Here is an 18559-nt window from a genome sequence, read left to right as displayed (position 1 = left end):
TGGGAGATATTATTTCTCCGTATCAGGTATAATCCTCTCCTACTGCTTTTGTTCAGATCTGGTTCAGTTTCTGGTTCCAGATTAATCCTTGAAAATATGATTTTCTAAAATAGGGAATGCGATTCCTAGTTGAAGGGAGAGAAATTTTTTTTTGAAATTCGCCCACCTTATTCCGCAAGATTTGGGCGTCCATACGATGGATCTCTCATCCCTTCATTAGGTACTAATTTCCAAAGAGCATCGCCTCTCTGCCTCTTTTTCTTAGTCTAGTAGAAGTTAAGACCAAAGATTCTATAAGGTCTCAGAACTTCAAGTAACACAAAAAATAAATACCTGAGCTAAAAGAAGGGGTGAAAGGATTACCTCTCGTATGTAACCTTGTCACTCGTATCCCAACAGTTGAACTGAACAAAAGAGTGATTGAATGAGATCAATAAAGGTTTAAAACTATTGAATGCTTGGAGGTTTCATGCAAACTTCTGATATGAAACACGACGGACAAATTTAGAGTTTTACAGAGGTTGAGAGTGGAAGTTCTACAGAGGTTGAGAATGCTCTCTAGGTCTCTCCTTTGTTTTTCCCCTCTCTAGTCCACTAAAAGGTCCACCTTAGTGCTTGATTTTTGTCTTATTTATAGAGAAAAGGAAGAGAATAGGTTTGAAATTCGCCTATTCAAAGAACCTAGACTACAAGACAATTTTTTCACAAAAATAGGTAAAGATTTTTTAATTGAAAATGGTGGCCAGCCAAACTTTCTTCTTTGGTGAAAGATTTTCCTTGATTTAGGGGTTGATTTTCACGAGTTTTGTGTGTCCAATGGGAGATTAAGGTGTGACTACCATTGTAGTCTCATATTTAGGTCTATCAGTGGCGTAAAATGTAAATTTGACCCACTTACAAATGTTTTTTTGTCCTTTTGGGTCTATTAGGCTTAATTTCATTATTCCAAGTGTTTGAATAAGTCAATAATCGTTCTGATGTCATCCTCCACCCTCTTAAGGTCCCAAGTTGGGGCAACTGATGTAGCAATTTAATCTAGCATGTCGAAATATAATCTTTCTATATTAATGGTTAAACATGTGAATTAGGTCATGAAATTTAATGTACAAGGATTTATTGGGTCTCTAAACATAGTGGTGAGGTCTAATTGGTAAAAAAAGGTTTAGGATGATGGAGATATATAGCTAATAAGTTTGGATCAATGAGATTTGCTAAAATAGAACATTTGCTTGATGAAAAGTTAAACGAGGGAATTTTGGGATGAAATTTGATTCACACACATTTTTTAACATCCTAAAATGATGCAAGTAGAGGATCTTTGATTAGAGGTGTAAACTGACTAACTTGATTCAAATATGGTTTTAGCTTATGGTTTATTGACTAACGAGAAGGCCCAAATTGGAATCTCATTTTTTAACAATCAAATAGAGGATTTGACCATAAAATTTGGCGTATAAGGGTTTTTTTTTGTTTTTGAACACAGTGGTGAGTTATAATTTGCCAAATAGGGTTAGAATGATGGAGATCTATGGTTGACAAATTCAGATTAATGAGATTTGTTAAAATAGAATCTTTACTTAATAAATGGTCAAACAAAGGAATTTTGGGATGAAATTTGGTGTGTAGGCATTTTTGAATGTCCCAAATTTAATGGAAGTGACAGGTTTTTTTTTCAAAGATGTGGATTAAAGGATTTGGTTCAAATTAAGGTTTGGGCCCATGAGAAGGACTTTTTGTGTGGTTTAATTGTAAATGTCAAATCAGAATCTTTATTGATCAAACAGTTAAACAAGAGAATTTTGAGTTGAAATTTGGTGTATGAACATGGATTAAGTGAGGAGCTAGGTGGATGGTTCCAATCTGAGAAAGAAATGGTTCATCTTGGTTTTCTAGTTCTAGTCGTATAGGGCAATCGGAATGGAATCTTGGCACATCTTAGTGACCTTGGGCAATGGATGTGTTTGATTTGGATTTACGGAGTCAGAATTTGAACATTGCGTGGATTGGGGCCTTTAGAAAGGAAGTTGTTGCAAGTAAGGGTGTTAATGGACCGGTTTTGGGTTGGACCCTGTCCAATCCAAAATCAATTTGGATGGCCTAGATGGACCAACAAGACATATTGGATTGGACCAATTCAGTCCAAAATATTTATTAGATTGGATTGGACCTGGTCCGTCCATAACAAATTTATATTGGATTGGGTTGGATTAAGCCAATCTAGTCCATTGATATAAGATAAGAATATATGTGTCAATGGGCCAGGTTTGGATTAAAACCAATCTAAATCAAAATGAATTTGAACAAATTGGACAGCCCAGACATTGAAATGGACTGGTCCAAAACATTCATTAGATTAGATTGGATCTGGTCTATTTATAAATGACTCACATTGGACTGGATCGGATAGGACCAAATCCAGTTCAATTGACACCCCTAGTTGCAAGGAATGGTAGACCTTTGGAGTTTAGTCATGAAATTTAACATGCAACTAAGTTATAATTTCATAAGTCTAGAGGTCATGTTTAGTTAGATGTTGATGTTGATCTCAAGGTTCTTATTTGTTCCATGGATTGTGTCAAAATAGGGAATTTTGAGTTTTGGAAAGTCTTAAGTTGATCTGTTTATGTTTCTAAGATTTGAGATCTAAAAGGAGGGTACAAAGAAGTAGGGTGAAGAAACTGAGCAAAAATTGGGTGTTGACACTCACCTCTAAAAATTCCATGACCTTTACATTTGCTTGGATTACCTGAACATGCACCATCTACGTTAATTTTAATTTTTCCCACTAGCAGATGCTCTCATTTAATAGCTTCAATTCCGAGTCAAGGACCATTATTGATAGGCATACTAAGAAAATTTAAGAATAATTTCTCTCTCTATTAGAGGCCAGATAGATTTGGGTAATTCAACTTATGAATCCAGGAGTCAATTTTTTGAATAATTGTTAGGGAGAAGTGATCTTTATCCTCCATTCCTGTGCACAATCTCTCTTTCCAAATCTCTTAAACAAGGAACGATAGCAAAGAAGTAATTCACATATCCAACTGGGAGTTACTATTAGCTGCTAAGCCAAACCAAAAAAGATAATCTAAGATGAAATGGAAATAACAGGCCTATGAAGAAAAAGGAGAAGAAAAAAGGAAAAGAATATCATACCTTGTGGATAACTTCACACAACAAAAACCTCTTCTCCCCTTTTATGTGAAGGGATGAGAGATCCATCGTAAGGATGCCCAAATCTTGCGGAATAAAGGGGTGAATTTCAAAATTTTTCTCTCCCTTTCAACTGGGAATTGCATTCCCTATTTAGAAAATCATATTTTCAAGGATCAATCTTGAACCATAAACTGAACCAGATCTGAACCAAAAGGAGTAGGAGAGGATTATACCTGATACGGAGAAATAATATCTCCCAATGAAGGTGTCCATGCCCAAGGAAGGATCCAAAGACTGCTCCCACTGATGGGATGGGATATCCATCACATAGACGCCCAAGTCTTGCGGAATGAATTGGGCGAATTTCAAAAATTTCTCCCATCTTTGCAGGGAATCGAATTCCCTATATTTAGAAAAACATGTTTTTCAAGGATCAATCTTGAATCAAGAACCAAACCAGATCTGAACCAAAAGGAGTAGGAGGGAGGATGTACCTGATACAGAGAAGCAATATCTCCCAATGGAGGTGTTCACGCCCAAGCAAGGCTCCAAAATCTGCTCCCACTAAAGATCGCGTAGTGCAGGATGGAGCAGAATTAGCAATTTTCTTCCAATGGGACTACTACATTCTCCGCTGATTATACCTTCTGAATTAAGATATCCCCTCTACCAACAATCTCCCGGAGTACGTGGTACTTCCTCTCGATGTGCTTCGACTTCGAGTGGGCTCGTGGCTCCTTAGCCTGAGCAATCGCTCCATTGTTGTCACACAACAATGGGAAGGGTGATGTGCTGGACGGAACTACTCCCAATTCGTGAATGAACTTCTTCATCCACACGGCTTCCTTGGCAGCTTCACTTGCAGCAATGTATTCGGCCTCGGTTGTGGAGTCTACTGTGGACCCCTGTTTGCTGCTTTTCCAGCAAACAGCACACGATCCTATCGTGAAAACATATCCAGATGTAGACTTTCTATCATCTGGATCCGACTGGAAATCCGCATCTGTATACCCTTGGATCTGTAGTGAACTACCATCGAATACCAGACAAAACTCTTTTGTCCTTCGAAGGTACTTAAGTATGCATTTCACAGCAGTCCAATGCTCCTGCCCTGGGTTGGCCTGGAATCTGCTTACTATGCTCACTACCTGGGCGATGTCAGGACGAGTGCACAGCATGGCATACATGATGCTCCCTACGGCTGAGGCATAGGGAACGTCTTTCATGCTCTCGATCTCCTCAAAGGTCTTTGGAGACATTTTCTTGGAGAGATTGACTCCATGCCTGAAAGGAACATTTCCTTTCTTGGAGTTTTCCATGTTGTATCTCTTGACTATTTTGTCAATATAAGCAGATTGGGATAATCCTATTATCCGCTTCAATCTATCTCTATAGAGTCGAAGACCTAGTATATAGGAGGCTTCTCCAAGGTCTTTCATGGAGAATTGTTGTGATAGCCATACTTTTATCATAGTTATCATTCCCACATCATTCCCAATGAGCAGAATGTTAACTACATACAGAACCAGAAATGTAACATTGTCACCACTGGTCTTCCTGTAAACACAGGGTTCATCCGGATTTTGCTCAAAATCAAACTTTTTGACCGTAGAGTCAAATCGGATGTTCCAACTTCTAGAAGCTTGTTTGAGTCCATATATGGATCTATTCAACTTACAAACCATGTGTTCCTGACCCGCAGCTACAAAACCTTGTGGTTGCTGCATATAGATATCTTCAGTAAGATCTCCATTTAGGAACGCAGTTTTGACATCCATCTACCAAATCTCATAGTCATAGTAAGTTGCTACAACTAGCAGGATCCTAATGGATTTAAGCAAGGCCACAGGCGAAATGGTTTCCTCATAATCGATGCCTTCTTTCCGAGTGTATCCTTTCGCCACTAGACGAGCTTCGTAGGTCTCAACCCTGCCATCAGGGCCCTTCTTCCTCTTGTAGATCCATTTGTAACCAATTACTTTTACCCCGGAGGGTGGATCCACTAGAGTCCAGACTCCATTGGTCTCCGTTGAGTCCATCTCAGCTCTCATGGCATCTACCCATTTAAGGGAGTCTATGTCCAACATAGCTTCCGTATAAGTTACGGGATCCTCTTCACTAGTCAAGGTTTCGACCAGGTAACTATCCTGATCGTAACCAAAATGGACCGGTGGCCTGGACACCCGAGTAGATCTTCTAGGTTGGTCATTACCTGGAACTTGTGGGACACCTCCCACTGCATCTGAGCTCTCCTCATCAAGAACAATTTCCTGACGAAGATTGTCCAGGATGTAGTCATTTTCCAAGAATTGTGCATTCCAACGGTAGAACACCTTCTGCTCACTTGGATCATAGAATAGTGACGGGTTTGTCGAAGCCCTCAAAATTAATACTAGTCCCACAACAAAATATTTGCAGTAAAAGTGGTTCTAGGTCGAATCCCACAAGGAGCAAATCAATAATCTCTTAGCCGAATGGGTAATGTAATTGAGTGAGAGAATTTAAATACTGAAATTAAAAGAAAAGAAAATAAATAGCAACTTAAACAAGAGAAAATCAGTCTTACCAAATTCTGGTTCAAGGGTTCGGGTTGAATCGATTGGCCATCGATCCTTGGTACATTTCAGCATTCTTGCAATTCAAGCATTTAACCTTAGATTTATTAGGATAGCCATAATAAACCTTGTGTTTTCCTAATTCAGTTGACCAAACCTTGCATTCGATCAACACTTATCACCACTCAACTGGGTACGATAGCGTCCATATTAAACAGTGATAGCATTAAGATTTGTGAAAACAGTTAAACCAAAATAACAATAATTGAGATAGTTGCAATTACTGAATCTTGTTCCATCGATTCCTTTAGATTGAACCATGTTAAAACATTGGTCAAAGGCTGTCACGAACAATTGACCCAAAAAGAATTCAACCTAATTGCTACTTGCACCATTATTCGTGATAATTACGGATCACCGAAATCATGGATAGTAGTAGGAAGATCAACATTAATTCAGTTTGTCAAACTAATTAACATCAACATCCAATAAAAATATGCACAAGAATCAATGAATACTTGAATTAGAAAGCAAGAAAATAAAGTAACTACAGAACCTCACAATGACACAATCGAACCTCCCCCCTTGAACCAGAAAAAAGAAGCTTAGCTGCTCATGATCTGCGAAATCTCCATGCTTTTCTTCTCCATAGCCGAACTGCCTTTTTGAGCTTCTTGGTCTTCTTGATGATCTCTTGGATCTGAGAGTGAGTGATGCTAGAGCTGGTTTGCCTCCCTCTTTATATAGCCAAAGGAGAGGGCTATTTTCCAACTCCTTCTAGGAGATTATCTTATCTTTAGGGAGTCTTGATCTTCTTTGAACTAATCCTATCCCATCTCTTATCTAATCCCCAACCTTCTTATCCTTATAGGATTACATTCAAAGTGTAGATCTAATAAGACTCTCTCCCTCTTGGGATATTACATTCGAATTAGGACTCTAGACTCTTGTATCCGAGTTGGGCTTCTCTGCTACTTGGGCTGCTTCTAGGTTCTTCTACGAGTTGGGCTTCAGCTATTAAATGGGCCTGGCTACGAACTTGCTCCGAATTTGGGCCCGGTTTCGTACTCGATGCGGACCGACTCAGTCAAAACCCAAAACATTAAAGTTGTGGGCCTTTCTTTCTTCTCTCTAATGCTTCTTGAATTGCCCAATTCGGAGTCCGGAATTGTGAGTTAGGCCCAGATCACTGACTGTCGCCAAAACTGTGCCAAATCATCCGAATTGGCCTGTTTCCTTCCAATTGCCTTCTTTATTGCCCTGAGTCGAAATACAAGAGTAATGAGTCCATTTAAGTGCTAAAAAAATGTAAAAGAGTGAATATTAGGGGATAAAAATAGGGTTCCTTTTGGTCTCATCAAATCCCCCCACACTTAAACTTTGCTTGTCCTCGGGCAAGGAAAAAAACTCAAGTAACCCAAAAGAACCAACTACTGATTTTCAATCTTTATTTTTCTCTACATGAGTCCTGGTTCATTGCATGCTTTAGTCTAGACTTGGTAAACTTTCCCTTTTCATCTCTTTCTCCCCTTTTTCTTGTCCTAGAGTGATCGCAAATCACCATTCGTCATGGTCCTAAGTTAAATCGATAGTCAAGGAGACAAGCCTTCTAGGGCTGAAACTCCTTGGACTGCACGGGTGCTCATTGCTTTTAACAAACCAATTCAGCCAGATGCAATTACTTTTCTTTGAATCAAAACAAGGTGTGCTTATTGCCATAAGCTTGCTATGTATCACATCTCCACCACTTAGTGTGAATTCCTAGGATCTGAAGGTGAGAATGGGGTTGGGGTTCTAGGGTGAATGCATTTTATGCTCCATCTCACCCTTGCCTTCTTTTCAAGATGTGAGTGCATTTTATGCTCCATCTCACACTTGCTTTCATTTCTAGATGTGAGTGCATTTTATGCTCCATCTCACACTTGTTTTTGTTTCTAGATGTGAGTGTATTTTATGCTCGATCTCGCATTAGTCACGATTTTATTTTCAAACTCCTTTTTTTTATTGCACAAGAATCACAGGGTTTCTCTGCCTGATCCATGAATTCATTGATCGTGGTCTCTATATGCCTAACACAACAAGTTCTAGAATAATCAACCCATGTTTGACAGACAGATAATTATGTGAAAATCAATCAAACCCTTATGCATCTTGCCTATTGATCGATTAAAATCAAGAGGTACCATATGCAGCCAAGAAAGATTCAGTTAGTCATGCTTGCATCCTTTCTTATTTATTCAGCCTAAGTGCATGATTCCTGATAAGTTGAAATCATTCAAGGATAAGTTTCCAGGAGCAGAAATTTGAAGAAGGTAAGGTATCCAAAATTTCCATCAGATTTCCCTAATCCCCCCACACTTAAGTTATACATTGTCCCCAATGTATGTGATTATGCATAAAGTAGAAGGATTTGGGGGTACTTCCCTGTTTGTCTTGTTGGGTTCCTGCTAAACATAAAAATAAAACCAAACAAAATAACAAAATTAACTAAACATAATGGGTTGCCTCCCAGAAGCGCAATTGTTTAACATCGTTATGCTCGACGTCCTCTTTTTGCTCCTTTAATCCAATTAATACCGAGGAATGTCCAACGAGATGTCTACTGTAGAGGGGACATTTGCATCCTCGTGGAACAACTTCAATCGATGTCCATTCACCTTGAAGATCTTACCTGTGTCGAGACTTTTGATCTCTACTGCACCATAGGGAAAAACATTAGTCACAGTAAATGGACCCATCCACCTAGAACGCAGCTTACCTGGCATGAGTTGAAGTCGAGAATTATACAATAAGACCTTTTGTCCAATTTTAAATTGTTTTCTTAAGAGTGCATTGTCATGGAACGATTTGGTCTTTTCTTTGTAGATTTTTGAATTCTCGTATGCCTCTAACCTCAACTCTTCCAGCTCTTGCAACTGGATCTTCCTTTCCTTCCCTGCTTCTTCCATATTCATGTTGCATTACTTGATTGCCCAATAGGCCCTATGTTCAATTTCCACCGGCAAGTGGCAAGATTTGCCAAAAATTAACCTGTAAGGGGACATACCTATTGGGGTCTTGTAAGTTGTCCGATATGCCCAGAGAGCATCATCTAGACATAGGTTCCAATCCTTCCTTCCAAGATTCACCGTCTTTTCCAAGATGGACTTTACCTCTCTATTGGAAATTTCAGCTTGCCCGTTAGTCTGGGGGTGATAAGCAGTGGCAATTCGATGATGCACCCCATATCTTCTCAACAAGGATTCAACTGTTCTATTGCAAAAATGGGTCCCTTGATCGCTTATGATGGCTCGAGGAATGCCAAACCTACTGAAGATGTTAGACTTTATAAACCCTACAACACATTTAGAATCATCAGTTTTGGTGGCTTTGGCTTCCACCCATTTTGAGACATAATCGACTGCCAAAAGTATGTAAGAAAAACCATAGGAGGGGGGAAAGGGTCCCATGAAATCAATGCCCCAAACATCAAATATTTCACATATAAGAATGGGGGTTTGGGGCATCTCATTCCTACGAGATAGTGTACCTGTTTGTTGACATCTTTCACAGTTTTTACAAAACAAGTAGGCATCTCTAAATAGGGTGGCCCAATACAGCCCACTATCCAAGATTTTTCGAGCAGTCCTCTTTGGCCCAAAATGGCCCCCACAAGCATAATTATGACAAAACCTTAGAATTGACATCTACTCCTCCTCAGGGACACATCTCCTAATCATTTGGTCAGAACAAAATTTCCATAGGTAGGGTTCATCCCATACAAAATATTTCGCCTCATACCTGATTTTATTCTTTATGGGTCTACTAAGGTCATTAGGCAAAATTCCCGTGACCAAGTAATTCACATTGTCAGCATACCATGGAGTCATACCTCTCATGTGGAACAACTGTTCATCAGGAAACAACTCACAGATGGAAGAGGAGTCCTCATCTTTCACCAACCTACTTAGGTGATCAGCCACCGAATTTTCAGCTCCCCTTCGATCCTTGATTTCTAGATCGAACTCTTGGAGCAAGAGTATCCACCTTATCAGCCTCGGTTTCGACTCCTTCTTTGCAAGTAGGTATCTCAAAGCTGCATGGTCAGAAAAAACAATCACTTTAGAGCCAAGCAAATATGACCTAAATTTGTCTAAAGCAAACACAATAGCTAATAGCTCTTTTTCAGTGGTTGTGTAATTGCTCTGTGCAGCATTCAACATTTTGGAAGCATAGTGAATGACATGCCTCTTCCCATTTATTCGCTGCCCTAGAACAGCCCCTACTGCATAATTGCTTGCATCCGTCATGATCTCAAAAGGCAAGTTCCAATCGAGTGGTTGAATGATGGGTGCAATGGTTAATAAATTTTTAAGCTTGTTAAATGCTTCCTTGCACTCATCATCAAAATTGAAAGGCACGTCTTTTTGCAGCAAACTGGACAATGGCAGGGCAATTTTTGAAAAATCTTTGATGAACCTGCGATAAAAGCCTGCATGTCCAAGAAAAGAATGAACCTCCCTAACATTTGTAGGGTAAGGTAAACTCACAATTAAATCAATTTTTGCCTTGTCGACTTCTATTCCTCTGGCTGAAACTACATGTCCCAACACAATAACCTCCTTCACCATAAAATGACATTTTTCATAGTTTAAGACAAGATTTGTTTCCACACACCTATTCAGAATTTTACTTAAACTATTCAAGCAGTCATCAAACGAATCACCATAAACAGTAAAATCATCCATGAACACTTCAATGCATTTTTCAATAAAATCAGAAAATATGCTCATCATGCATCTTTGAAAAGTGGCCGGAGCATTACACAAACCAAAGGGCATTCGTCTGTAGGCGAAGGTGCCGAATGGACAAGTGAATGTCGTTTTCTCTTGGTCCTCCTGCGCAATAACAATATGATAATACCCAGAGAATCCATCGAGAAAACAGAAGAAAGCCTTACCTGCCAGCCTCTCTAGCATCTAATCAATGAAGGGTAGGGGAAAATGGTCCTTTCGAGTGGCCAAGTTGAGTTTTCGAAAATCTATTACCATTCGCCAGCCACCTTGTACCCTCATGGGAATTAGTTCATTATTTTTATTTTTTACTACAGTCATCCCAGTTTTCTTAGGCACAACATGAATAGGACTTACCCATTTGCTGTCTGAAATTGGATAAATTATACCTTCATCTAACAGTTTAAGCACCTCTTTCATTACTACCTCTTTCATTACTGGGTTGAGTTTCCTTTGTGGTTCTCTAACCGGTTTGGCATCATCTTCCAAAAGGATCCTATGCATGCAAATTGAGGGGCTGACCCCTTTTATGTCGGCTAGGGTCCAGCCAATCGCCTCCTTATGGTCCTTTAGGACTTTGATGAGCCTCTCCTCTTGCTCCTCAGTCAACCCTTTTGCAATGATCACAAGCAGTGTCTCTTTTTTGCCCAAGTAGGCATATTTTAAGTGATCAGGTAGGGTCTTTAGTTCCAGCTCCGGAGCCTGCAAAACAGAGGGCAGCAGCCTTGTGTGAGAAACCTTAGATTGAACATCAAAAGTACTTACCTCCTGTTCAGGTTTCGGAGTATCATAGGATGCATCGATCTCCTCCTCCCTGTCCAGTTGTGCCTTATATTCCAACTCATCGTCCATGTCCTCCTCTCCAAAGACTTCCTGCACAATCGAATCGATAGTATCAATAGAGCAAATCGAATGACACTCACTAGGATATTTCATTGCATCAAAAATATTAAATTTTACAATCTCTCCATCAAACTCGACGGAGAGGGTACCCTCGTCCACATCTATTTTGGTCTTGGTCGTTTTCATGAATGGCCGACCTAATAGAAGTGGGGCTAAACTCGTAGCTGTGTCTTCTTCCATCTTCAGGATGTAAAAATTAGCTGGAAAGATCAAATTGTTAACCTGCACTAATACATCCTCAACAATCCCTTCTGGGTATGCATTAGAACGATCAGCCAATTGAATAACAACTCAAGTCTCTTTTAAAGGACCTGGTCTCAATGCACAGTAAATCGAGTATGGCATGACATTAATAGATGCACCTAAGTCCAGCATGGCACGCTCAATTCATTTATTGCCAATCACACAGGGTAAGGTAAACATACCTGGATCAGCACGCTTTTCTGGCAAGGTCCTCTTGATCACGGCTGAAACGTTCTCTCCCACTCTTACCTTTTCATCAATTCACAGCCTCCTCTTGTTAGTGCATAACTCTTTCAAAAAAGTTGCATATTTAGGGATTTGTTTTATTGCATCTAGCAAGGGAATGTTGATCTCCACCTTCCTTAAGGTTTCTAACACTTCTTGTTCATATTCCTCTTTCTTTGAACTTGCCAACCTGCTAGGAAAAGGTGGTACAACATTAGTAACCTTAGGGAGAGGGGGGTCCGATTTTACCTCAATGGGGCTGTTGTTTGACCCTTGTCCTTCGTCTTCTTTGGCTGCCTTCGATGGTGAACTTGGTTGGGACTGCAACTCTCTTCCGCTTCTCAACACCACCGCACTTGCATTCTCTTTCAGATTAACTACCGTTTGTGAGGGTAGTTTCCCGGAGTTCTGCGCCTCCAACTTGCTGATGGAAGTGGAAAGTTGGCTAATTTGGTTCCCCAAATTCTGAATGCTAGCTCTCATTTCCTAATGAAATTACTGAGTATTAGTAGCGAGAGCCTTAACTATATCATCCAAAGACATACCTGAATTCAGGGGTTGGCCTTGCGCTGTGATGGGTGTTGAAAACTGGGGCTGTCGATTGAAAAATTGGGGCTGATATTTCTGCTGTCCTCCTTGGGTCCCGTAGCTTAAGTTTGGATGATCTCTCCACCCCGGATTGTAATGATTGAAGTAAGGATCATACTTTCGTTGGGGCTGGCCTGGGAATCCTCCCACGGCATTGACTTGCTGCATCGAGCCATCTTGTAATGATGGACACATGTCCGTAGGATGCCTAGGGATCGAACAGATACCACACACCCTGGCAGTTTGTAACTGTCCTGCTGGGAGCTGCTTAACCAAAGCAGTTAAATCAGAAATCTGGTTTTCTAAATTTGCATGGCTTACCTCGTTAACACTTCTAATGGTACCTTCTGTCCTTGTACCGAATTGCTGAGAATTTTCGGCCATATTGGAGATTAATTCCCTGGCCGCTTCAGGTGTCTTGTTCACTAGAGCTCCTCCACTGGCTGCATCGACCATACTTCTATCCATGGGCTGAAGCCCTTCATAGAAGTATTGGATTAACAATTGTTCAGGAATTTGGTGGTGGGGACAACTAGCAACAAGTTGCTTAAACCTTTCCCAATATTCATATAATGTCTCACCACCAAACTGTCGAACTCCACATATTTCTTTTCTTATATTCGCAGCCCGGGATGCAGGAAAATATTTATTTAAAAATATCCTATTCATTTCATCCCATGTGCGTACAGAACTGGGAGGGAGAATATACAACCAATCATTTGCTTTATCTCTTAAAGTAAATGGAAAGGCTATGAGTTTTACCTGGTCCTCGGTCATACCATGGGGTTTCATGCTTGAAAAGACGACATGAAATTCCTTTAGATGTTTGTGAGGGTCCTCACCTGGGAAACCATGAAACAGAGGTAATAATTGAATCAAATCAGATTTGAGTTCAAAGGCTACATCAAGAGTGGGGTACGTGATGCATAAGGGCTGTTGGTTCATAATTGGTGCAGCCAACTCCCTTAATGTCCTCTCTCTGTCAGCCATTCTTTCTACTTCTTCGAAGATGGGAAAATCACAAGTGGGTAGATCGATATCTGAGTTCACCCTTTTAGGTGAACGATCATTCCTTTGCTTTGCCTCCTTTCTTAAACGACGAGTGGTCCTCTCAATTTCGAGGTTGTACTGAAGTTCACCTCGTTGAGAAGCACGAGTCATAAACAAGAAGATTAACAAAAGAAGGTAATAGCTAAGAAATTAACGTTGCTCCCCGGCAGCGGTGCCAAAATTTTGACGGGTTTGTCGAAGCCCTCAAAATTAATACTAGTCCCACAATAAAATATTTGTAGTAAAAGTGGTTCTAGGTCGAATCTCACAAGGAGCAAATCAATAATCTCTTAGCCAAATGGGTAATGTAATTGAGTGAGAGAATTTAAATACTGAAATTAAAAGAAAAGAAAATAAATAGCAACTTAAACAAGAGAAAATCAGTCTTACCGAATTCTGGTTCAAGGGTTCGGGTTGAATCGATTGGCCATCGATCCTTGGTACATTTTAGCATTCTTGCAATTCAAGCATTTAACCTTAGATTAATTAGGATAGCCATAATAAACCTTGTGTTTTCCTAATTCAATTGACCAAACCCAGCATTCGATCAACACTTATCACCACTCAACTGGGTACGATAGCATCCATATTAAACAGTGATAGCATTAAGATTTGTGAAAACAGTTAAACCAAAATAACAATAATTGAGATAGTTGCAATTACTGAATCTTGTTCCATCGATTCCTTTAGATTGAACCATGTTAAAACATTGGTCAAAGGCTGTCACGAACAATTGACCCAAAAAGAATTCAACCTAATTGCTACTTGCACCATTATTCGTGATAATTACGGATCACCGAAATCATGGATAGTAGTAGGAAGATCAACATTAATTCAGTTTGTCAAACTAATTAACATCAACATCCAATAAAAATATGCACAAGAATCAATGAATACTTGAATTAGAAAGCAAGAAAATAAAGTAACTACAGAACCTCACAATGACACAATCGAACCTCCCCCCTTGAACCAGAAAAAAGAAGCTTAGCTGCTCATGATCTGCGAAATCTCCATGCTTTTCTTCTCCATAGCCGAACTGCCTTTTTGAGCTTCTTGGTCTTCTTGATGATCTCTTGGATCTGAGAGTGAGTGATGCTAGAGCTGGTTTGCCTCCCTCTTTATATAGCCAAAGGAGAGGGCTATTTTCCAACTCCTTCTAGGAGATCATCTTATCTTTAGGGAGTCTTGATCTTCTTTGAACTAATCCTATCCCATCTCTTATCTAATCCCCAACCTTCTTATCCTTATAGGATTACATTCAAAGTGTAGATCTAATAAGACTCTCTCCCTCTTGGGATATTACATTCGAATTAGGACTCTAGACTCTTGTATCCGAGTTGGGCTTCTCTGCTACTTGGGCTGCTTCTAGGTTCTTCTACGAGTTGGGCTTCAGCTATTAAATGGGCCTGGCTACGAACTTGCTCCGAATTTGGGCCCGGTTTCGTACTCGATGCGGACCGACTCAGTCAAAACCCAAAACATTAAAGTTGTGGGCCTTTCTTTCTTCTCTCTAATGCTTCTTGAATTGCCCAATTCGGAGTCCGGAATTGTGAGTTAGGCCCAGATCACTGACTGTCGCCAAAACTGTGCAAAATCATCCGAATTGGCCTGTTTCCTTCCAATTGCCTTCTTTATTGCCCTGAGTCGAAATACAAGAGTAATGAGTCCATTTAAGTGCTAAAAAAATGTAAAAGAGTGAATATTAGGGGATAAAAATAGGGTTCCTTTTGGTCTCATCAATAGGTAGCCCACTGAGCCCTTTGGGTAGCCTACGAATAGGCAACGGCTGGTCTTGGATTTCAATTTGTCCGGATTCGTTCTTTTAACGTGAGCCAGACAACCCCAAATCTTCAAGTGTCATACACTTGGTTTCTTTCCGGTCCAAAGCTCAAAGGGAGTCTTAGGAACCGATTTGGTTGGAACCCGGTTCAGCACGTATATCGCAGTCTCTAATGCGTATCCCCAAAAGGATGTGGGTAACTTTGAATGGATGAGAAGTGACCCGACCATATCTAATAGGGTCCTATTCCTCCTCTCTGAAACACCATTAAGTTGTGGTGTAGCAGGAGGAGCTAACTATGATACTATCCCGTTTACCTTTAATTAGTCCCTGAATTCGTCAGAGAGATATTCGTTGCCTCGATCTGATCAAAGGGACTTAATTTCTCTCCCTAACTATTTCTCAACCTCTTGTCTGAACTCTTTGAACTTTTCAAATGATTCAGGCTTATGTCTCATTAGGTACACGTAACCATACCGAGAATAGTCATCGGTGAATGTAATGAAATACACGTGTTGGTTACGGGTCCTAACACTCAGGGGACCACATACATCAGTATGTATAAGGTCAAGTGTGCCTGTACATCTTTCAAGCTTACTGTTAAATGGCCTCTTTGTTATCTTACCCTGAAGGCAAGGATCACAAGTGGGAAGATCTTCTACAGTTAGAAAATCCAAAGGACCATCCTTTACTAGTCTTGTGATTCGTTCAATACCGATATGGCCAAGTCAACAATGCCACAGGCACGTGGGATTAACTGTATCACGTGCTCTTTTCTTGGGGATTTTGGTCGACGTAGTTTCGGCTATGTTAGTTTCTAGAGAATGATGTAGAACATAGAGACCGTTCTCCAGTTCCCCATATGCGATGAATTAATTGTTTCTTTTAATAGTAATTGTATTATTGAAAAAGACAGAATATCCATCCGCACACAGTTTTGAAACAGAAATCAAATTTCTTCTTAGATTTTGCACAAAAAGACAATCTTTAAGTACAATATTTCCTTCTTTAAATTTTAATTCTACGGTGCCTATTTCCATAGCTGCAACACTTGCAGAAGTCCCCAAGTAGAGCATTACTTCTCCATCATTCAGCTTTTTGCTTACCTTGAACCCCTGCAGTGAGTTACACACATGAGTTGAAGCCCCAGAGTCAATACACCAGGACATAGAAGCCACCAATAAGTTAGTTTCTATGACACAAGAATCGAAATTACCTTTCTTGGATTCCAGGTTCTGAGGACAGTTCCTCTTCCAGTGGCCGGTTTGTTTGCAGAAGTGACATGCATCTGCTGTCCTGTCCTTCTTTTCTTCTTGGGCTTGGTAGTCTTCTTCTGAGGCTTCTTTGCCTTCCTCTTTTTCTTGCCCGTTTTGTTAGCTTCAACACGCATCACCACAGGCTCATCCTTCTTAAGTAAGTCCTCGGCCCTTTGCAACTTATTGCTCATCTCTTGGACGCTGACATTCAGCTTGTTCATATTGTAGTTTAATATGAACCCATTGAAGGAAGAGGGCAAGGAGTTTAGAATGGCATCCACTTGAGTGCCAAGATCTAGCCCGGATCAAAGGGCTTCCAGCTCGTTAATGTATCCCATCATCCGAAGACAATGGTCGTGAACTTTCTCATATAAAATATACTTTGCAAAACAAATCTCAACGATTGAAATCGGCTGCCGGCAGTCTTGGTTTCCATCAGTGAGAGTGCATCCCCGACCGTTACCTTTGTCCGACAAAGGGGCTGATCCTGTCACTATGATCACCCACTCAAATGAATTCTCAGACTGTCCCAACATACCCAGGTTTTGACCCCCACTAAGGATCTCACTGATTGGTACATCAAAGATAGCCCAACCGTCTTGGGGGCACAACAGTGTCAGCCTTATCAGGATAGGTTTCCCCAGACCGACCCACTGGCTGTGAACATTCAAAACTAACATGAGTCTCATTAAGTGTCCAGTTTAAGGGTATTACACAGAAACATAGCAAGGGAACATGAATCAAATATGCACTTTTATTCATTTACAATAAACTCCTAAAGTACATCATTCTGATTGAAGCTAAGGGCATACAAAATTGTCCAACAGCTCCCACTTGCACTTAGGTCCAATCAGGTACAAGCCGGAGTCCCATGCTTTCCACATTTTTCTCAAACACTTTCTGTGACAGTGGCTTCGTCAATGGGTCTGCTACATTTTCCGCTGACGCTACCTTCTGAATGAGGACGTCTCCTCTACCAACAATCTTCCACAGTACATGGTACTTCCTCTCGATGTGCTTCGACTTCGAGTGGGCTCGTGGCTCCTTAGCCTGAGCAATGGCTCCATTGTTGTCACACAACAACGGGATGGGTGATGTGCTGGACGGAACTACTCCCAACTTGTGAACGAACTTCTTCATCCACACGGCTTCTTTGGTAGCCTCACTTGCGGCAATGTACTCGGCCTCGGTCATGGAGTCTGCAGTGGACTCCTGTTTGCTGCTTTTACAGCAAACAGCACACGATCCTATCGTGAAACATATCCAGATGTAGACTTTCTATCATCTAGATCCAACTGGAAATCGGCATCTGTATACCCTTGGATCTGTAGTGAGCTACCATCGAATAGTAGACAAAACTCTTTTGTCCTTCGAAGGTACTTAAGTATGTTTTTCACAGGAGTCCAGTGCTCCTGCCCTGGGTTGGCCAAAAATCTGCTTACCACACTCACTACCTAAGCAATGTCAGGATGAGTGCATAGAATGGCATACATGATGCTCCCTACGGTAGAGGCATAGGGAACGTCTTTCATGCCATCAATCTCTTCAAAAGTCTTAGAAGACATCTTCTTGGAGAGAGTGATTCCGTGCCTGAAAGGAACATTTCCTTTCTTGGAGTTTTCCATGCTGTATCTTTTGACTATTTTGTCAATGTAAGCAGATTGGGATAATCCTATTATCCGCTTTGATCTATTTCTATAGAGTCGAAGACCCAGTATATAGGAGTCTTCTCCAAGATTTTTCATGGAGAATTGCTGTGAAAGCCATACTTTCACCATAGTTAACATTCCTGCATCATTCCCAATGAGTAGAATGTCATCTACATACAGAACCAAGAAGGTAACCTTATCTCCACTGTACTTCCTGTAAACACAGGGTTCATCCGGATTTTGCTTGAAGTCAAACGATTTGATAGCAGAGTCAAAATGGATGTTACAACTTCTAGAAGCTTGCTTAAGTCCATAAATGGATTTATTAAGTTTACATACCATGTTTTCCTGACCTGCAGCAATGAAGCCTTGCGGTTGCTGC

General features: G+C 40.5%; 1 non-coding gene across 1 annotated transcript; it reads left to right on the top strand.

Moving 5' to 3' along the window:
* The first annotated feature begins 12956 nt into the window (after positions 1-12956).
* LOC148790370 (small nucleolar RNA R71) lies at positions 12957-13063 on the top strand. The gene has a single exon (XR_016079003.1). It is a non-coding gene; the product is annotated as a small nucleolar RNA R71 (small nucleolar RNA).
* Positions 13064-18559: the final 5496 nt, after the last annotated feature.

Source organism: Nelumbo nucifera, chromosome 7, assembly GCF_055504915.1.
Source record: "Nelumbo nucifera cultivar China Antique chromosome 7, China Antique-T2T, whole genome shotgun sequence".
Classification (NCBI taxonomy): domain Eukaryota; kingdom Viridiplantae; phylum Streptophyta; class Magnoliopsida; order Proteales; family Nelumbonaceae; genus Nelumbo; species Nelumbo nucifera.
This window is presented reverse-complemented; position numbering and strand designations above follow the sequence as displayed.